This window comes from Camelina sativa, chromosome 3, assembly GCF_030686135.1.
Source record: "Camelina sativa cultivar CO46 ecotype springtype chromosome 3, ASM3068613v1".
In the NCBI taxonomy this organism is placed as follows: Eukaryota; Viridiplantae; Streptophyta; class Magnoliopsida; order Brassicales; family Brassicaceae; genus Camelina; species Camelina sativa.
This window is the reverse complement of record NC_141882.1, coordinates 17,371,613-17,378,543: the sequence shown is the minus strand read 5'-3', so window position 1 is coordinate 17,378,543 and position 6,931 is coordinate 17,371,613. Positions and strand designations below refer to the sequence as shown.

The window sequence follows — 6,931 nt, the reverse complement described above, 5'->3', positions numbered from 1 at the left end:
TTCCCTAAACCTAGTTTTTACCTTTTTTAGTTTTATTCCTTTTGCATTTTTATTTTTAAGATCTTGTACTTCCTAAAAAAAGAAGACTAGATTCTTATATTTTGTTGGTTCTATAACTTTCAAGATATTGAGAATTTGAGTTTCATCCTTTCATCAATATTGAAGATCTTTGTTTAATCTTTCTAATAATGCAAGTTTCAATATTTTCTGGGTTTTTGACTTTGATCATCATGTATTGTTGTGAGTAGTTTCCTTAGGATCTTGAGGATGGGTTAGGATGGATTGATCTTGTGGTTTGTGTGACTTGGTCAAGCTTGATTGTTGTAGATCTCTTCTAGGGTAGATGATCTTAATGCTGATTCTATATCTGAGAGGGTAGAGTCTGATTTCAAGCTTCTTAGTATCACACCAATGTTTAGGAAGCATAGATAAGGCTAGATCTAGAGCTTACCATTAGGCTTGCTAAGAGATTAGAGGTCTTGTTTGGTTTGAGATGTATTGCTTAATGCCTGCTTGTGTAGATTCTTTACTGTGTGAGAACAAGTCTAGAATTGCATAGGTTTGATTGTTTCTTGACCATGAGAGTGGGAGAAACTTGTCTTAGATTAATATGTCTAGAGGTTAGCTCAAAGTTTGCTTGAGATTTGTTGACCAAGTTAGATAACCACAATGATTAGTCCATCCCATGAATCCATCCTCAGGACCTTCTTTGTTTATTGAAATCTTAGTCTTAATCCTGTTGCTTGCTTGTTGTTTGATTGGATTTAGCATTACTCTGTTTTTATTGCATTGCTCTGTTTCTGCGTCTAGTCTAGCTCGACCACCCACTCGACCTACACTCGGTCGAGTGCTGCTCGAGTTCATCCCCAGAACTCTGTGTCTATGATTTGTGTTTGTCTTGTTTCATTCCTGTTTCATCCCAGTTGCATACATTTAGTTTTCAGTTCAATACTTATCTTGCATTAGTTCATTAGTAGTAGTCTCTGTTTCTGTTCTTGCTTTATCACTGTTTCAATCATTCAATTTCAATTGCATCTAGTTGTTAGTTCTTGTAGTTTATTTTCTGCATTTTACATTTTCTTCCTAGGATTGTTAGTGACAAACAATCTTTACATTTGTCTTAACTTAGATTCATATGCATATCTTAATTGTTCACAAACACTCATTTAGGATTGATACCTCTTGTACTGCAATAGCATAAGGGGAATTGAAACACCCATCCATCATTCCATTCATATCTCACCATTGCATACATCATCATTCACACCACAACATAAATCTTGTTTCATATGGTTTAGATCGATGACAAGGAACCAACAGTGATAGAAGAAGACAAGTACGGCTTGCATCATACAGCTTAAAGAAGGTTACATCAAGGAGATCGGACGGAGCACATACTGCCAAAGTTCTTCTTCACACATGAACTACAAAAGGCCGGAGAAGTTCAAGTAGTGCAAGTTCAGTCATGCGACAACTCAGCCGATCTCTACACCAAAGGCATTACCGACAACAACATTCAAGAAGCTCACGCATCAGATTGGAATGCGGAGACTTAAGGACTTGGAGTGATGTTTGGAACAGGGGGAGCAATGTGTGCTGTACTCTTTTTCCTTCACCAAGGTTTTGTCCCAGTGGGTTTTCCTGGTAAGGTTTTAATGAGGCAGCATCCCCTAAGCACATTGCGTCGATCCCATCCAACATAGGCACGGTCATCTCGTCCAAGGGGGAGTGTTGTAAAACACTTAGTGGACTCCATAAACCGGCCCGTTCACAGTCCATTAGGACATGGCCTTACGGCCCATACCATGTGTCATGGCCTTAGACCCATTAGTCCATTAGTTTATGTCCTATGTCGGTTTGGGCTTTAGCCCTTGTACTCTACTATATATATGTAACCTCATTCGATTATCATTAATAAGACTAAGAGATTTCACTTCCTAAATTCTCTAGTTTACAACATACTTCAGGTAGAAATAGTTTTTTGTGGTCTTCTATCCTACGTCGATTTATCGATAAATCATGTTAAACGTATATACAACTAACTTTGTGTCTTGTTCTTTTTAGGTTATGAAAATAATTCTCATAATTCACACAATTAAGCAACCATATGGAGCATTCAAAACACTATGTAAGGTGTTAAAAAAACATTAAAACTCACCTCTTTGTACGATAACATTAACTCACACACTTGATAGATGAAACATGTTCTTTTTGTTATTGTGTGATGATTGATGATGGATACGGATGCAAGGTGTTTCAATTACCCTTATGTAGTTGTAGCATAAAGGATGTCAAACCAAAATGAGTGTGATGCAAGCAATCAGGATATGAATACTTATCTAAGTCAAGCCAAATATAAAGGATGTTTGTCACTAACAACCTAATGATAATTATGAGATGTAGAATATAAAAGCTACTAAGATAAACTGATGCAAGACAGGAAATGAAATAGGTGAATGCAGAACAAAAACAAGAACTCTGGATGAGCTCGAGCAGGCACTCGATCGATGCACAATCGAGTGGATGGTCGAGTTGGTAAACGGATGTAAGAAACAGAGCAAATATTGAAACAGAGCAACAGTAAACAAACTACAATACTTGAACTAGGAAATCAATAAACAAAGGAAGGTCCTGATGATGGATTCATGGGTTGGGCTTAAACTATGGTTATCTAGATTGACCAACAAACCTCAATCAATGAGCTAATCTCTAGACAATGATCTTCCAAGACAAGTTAATCCATTCTCATGGCAATAACAATCAAGCTCAGATACTTCTTAGACCCAGCTCTCACCTGGCTATTACATATAAGAGCAGACATTAAAACCCAGATCATTATTGTCAAAAATCAAACAAAGCATCTAATCTCTTAGCATGCTCAATGATAATCTCTAGCCTTAGCCTTATCCAGCAACTTAAACATTGGTATGATGTTAAGAAGCCTGAGATCTATCCTCACCCTCTCAGTATAAGGATAGCATAGTGCTTATCTAAGCCAGAAGAGATATGCAACAAACAAGCTTGATCAACCTAAACAACCATAGCCTTTACCTATCCTAATCCATCCTCAAGATCCTAAGCCGCTACTCACAATCACAGAACATGATGAACAAAGTGATAAACCCAGAAATCAATGAAACTTGCATTATTAGATAGATGAGTAAGAGATCTACAATATTGAAGAAGGAATCAAACTCAAATACTCAATACTTAGAAAGTTATAGAACCAGCAAGTATCAAAGATTTCTTAGTTTTTCAAGGTGTCTAGAGAATCTAAGGAAAAGAAAGTGCAAAAGTAAAACAATTCCCAAAAGGGTAAATACTAGGTCTAGAATATTGTACTCTAAAAATCTCTCCTCTTTTGGTGGCTGCAGGGTCGAGTGGCCATCTTCTTCTGCTTCTTCCATCCGGTCGAGTCTTTCTCCGCACATGGTCGAGTGTCTGGTCGAGTGGGCGGTCGAGTGGACTTCTGGACCTTGATTCTTCAGCTCTAAATCCCTTGTTTCCTTCACTTGACAGCTTCAATCTTCTTCCGCATTCCTTCCATGTTCCTTAGGATCCAAAATCACCTGTTCATGCAAGAAACTATGCAAATGCAATGCAAACCTACTCTAATGCATAAACAGTTCTAAAGCTATACATTAATGGACAAATGTGATGGAAAATCATGCAAAAGATGTGAATATGTTAAGCGAAAACTGGGTAAAATATATGAACATCAATAGACTCAATGTGCCAATGAACTACCGCAATCCGAAGGGAAAAAATATTATTCAAGTAATCTTATATATTGTAGATTTTTTTTCTATGTTTTATCTAACTGTTAACCATACAAATAACCATTTTTATATATTTTGCTAATGGGAAAAATACCAAAAAAACCCTCAAGTTATTTTTATTTGGAAGTTTAATACCCAATGGTTTTGCATTGGAATAAAAATTCCTCGTGTATTTATTTGATGATTTTTAAACCATCATGTTATATTGATTTCAGAAAGAGAAAAATGTCAAAAAAATCCGGAACTTTCAAATTTGGGACGTTTAAATCATAAACTTTCATAATGTCATTTAAATGCTAAAGTTTTTGTTGACTTTAAGTCCCTTACAATTTATTTACAGTTAATGTTACAGTTTATTTACAAAACGGCCTCGTTTTAGTTATAAAACTTATTGCATAATAAACAATCGAACCGGGTACCCCACGTTTTACAACACAGTACCCTACCAACTGAGCTAACATATTTTTCAGAAATATATCTAACATACTTCGTAATAAAGACAGTAAACAGATGTCCAAAACCAAAACCAAAACCAAAACCAAAACCAAAACCAAAATAACCCAGATTTCAAACACAACAATCTAATCTCTATAGCAAAAGAAGAAAGAAAAGAAACACAGATTTCAAACGCAAATATAGAACAAACCCCCTTGTCTCATAAATCGTCCATGGATTCGTCTTCCAATCCAACATTCAGAAAAACTTCCAAAGATCCATAATTTAGCTCATGCGCAGAGAAATCAAATTCAACGGAGGGCATTAACTGGGCATCAAAGACCTTCTTCTTACAATTGACACATTATATATAGGATCTTGGATCTGTACCAGATGTATCTTCTTCTCTGAACAAGATTGAGAAAAGAGATCCCTTGAGAAAATAACGATAAATCTGGGCGACGAACAAAAAAAAATAACAGAATCTCTAAACCGGATTAACCTAATCTCTAAACCGGGTTAATTGTTCAAATCTGGACGACGAACAAAAAAAAAAAACAATTCCTGTATTATTTGAGAAATCTTCCCCCAAAATCGACTTTTCAGATTCCTGATTTCCTTTATCTCTTCCCTCTCTTTCCGACGCTTCCCGTCGGTTATCAGGGGGTTTCAGTTTGTTCTTTCAGATCGGAATAGTTTACACGTCGTTGACTTGACTTGATTTGATCTGAGTATGGTACTGGGTCAGCACCATACTCAGGAGATGGCGTCTACATCTGAGTATGGTGCTGGGTCAAGTTCTACCTGTATTGAAGATTTGACGAGATATAGATGGTTTAAAGGAAAGAAGCAGAGTAGAGTTATTGCTGCTACAGGGATGGTTTCTTCTGTGATTACCAAGGATTACTTGAAGCCTAACCCTGTGCGTAAAGAGCTTCCTGTGGTTGAACGTTCTAAAGAGCTCTGTGGTAACGGGAAAAAAGTTGCCGATGGAGAGAAAGCTGAACAGTTGTATTTACTTTTAACAGAGAATCTCTGAACTGTTGGAGCAATTTTTCTCCCATTACACACATGTTTGGTTTAATTAACTCGGTTTAGAGATTCTGTTAATCGAATTAACGTTAAATCGAATGTTTGATTTGTATAACATGATGGTTTAAAAAGCATCAAATAAATACACGAAGAATTTTTATTCCAATACAAAACCATTAGATATTAAACTTCTAAATAAAAATAACTTTGGATTTTTTTGGTATTTTTTCCTGTCAAAGTGGGTTTGAGTTATGAGTATGGATTTAGTAAATAGAAAATGGACTCTTGACCATTCGTCAATAGCTTCTCTTTTTGACTTGTCATATAGCTCGATATTCTATGTTTTTCATAACCAACAAACCAAAGAGAAGTAAAATGGATATAACAAGAAGAACTTACAAATATAAACGAAGATAGTCATATCGAGATTATAAATCGATTGATAGCAAAACAGTAAAAAATAAATCTATAGATTGTAAATCAGTAAACAGTAAACTGTAAACAATAAATCGATTGTAAATCTATAGATTGAAATCGGTAAAAAAGTGGAAATCCACATACAAAATAATTTTTTAAAAGTAAAGCATCAAACTCTTGCATTTCATGGAATCGATTCAAACTAGGCACAGCAAATTTTTTTCTGAGCCGAAAATATAAAGAGCTTCAGTTCAATCATCTGATGACATCCAGTTGTCCACTCTAAACAAACAATGTTTTTGGGCACATTATGTCTTTGTCAAAGAACGTATGTCAAAACTTGGATTAACAACATGAGCATCAAACCCAACATGCATATAAACCCATTCTTAGAGGACCAATAGAAATTTATAACTATCCTCTAAATATATGGCACGGGTGTGTGACGAAGAAAACTTTGTGAGATGAATCTAAATCCACCATCTATAGAGTCCCATAACTAATCTGAGAACAAAAAAATTATAGCAACTATTTACCACCTGATTTAGAGCTGAAGTGTCTGGGGAAAAGAAGAAGCTTAAATGGTTGATCGGTTGGCGGTAAAATAGAAGCTGATTGATCTGGCAATGGCAGCGAGAAAGAATCGGATGGCGGTGGCCGGTGGAGACAATCGATTGACTATGTAAAACATCGATGGCTAGGGATTTGAGATGAGAGAAATACATCACATTGTCAAAGAAGAAAGAAAATTAATATCGGTTGCCAAAAAGATTGAGTATGTGTTTATTAAACCTAAACCAGATATCTAAACCAGACGAAACTGTTTTTTTTTTTGTTTATCAAAACCAAACCAGACTAAAGAAATAGAGGTCCAATGGATGAAGTGGTTAAACTTTAGCATTTCTAATTCTGTTTTATGTTTATGTTTTTCTTTAAAAAATTACAATTTTTGATTGGGAATGAAGTAATTAATTTTCTCTTACTGGCTGATTTCTACTCGAAGTTGTGTAGTAATTACGAGAAGGTGAAGCCAAACCAAACAGCTCCTTTCTTACAGATTGGGAATGAAGGACACATTTTTATATTATTGGGCTGTGAAGGCCCATCCTAAAATAATGTCGTCGGTTTAAAGCATCCACAAACATAGACGGTGCCACATGTTGAAAAATAAAATATTTCGGCAATCAAGATTTTGTGTCCAAAAATTAAAAATAGTAAATTCATTGCGGGTAATATAACTAGATCAGAAAATTGAAATATGTATATTC

At 35.5% G+C, this 6,931-nt stretch overlaps 1 long non-coding RNA gene across 1 annotated transcript; it reads right to left on the bottom strand.

The window, feature by feature from the left end:
- Positions 1 to 4,131: 4,131 nt before the first annotated feature.
- On the bottom strand, positions 4,132 to 5,264 carry LOC147947061 (uncharacterized). Its single transcript, XR_015593924.1, has 2 exons — positions 5,112 to 5,264; positions 4,132 to 5,018 (listed from the first exon to the last, which is right to left on the bottom strand). It is a non-coding gene; the product is annotated as an uncharacterized LOC147947061 (long non-coding RNA).
- Positions 5,265 to 6,931: the final 1,667 nt, after the last annotated feature.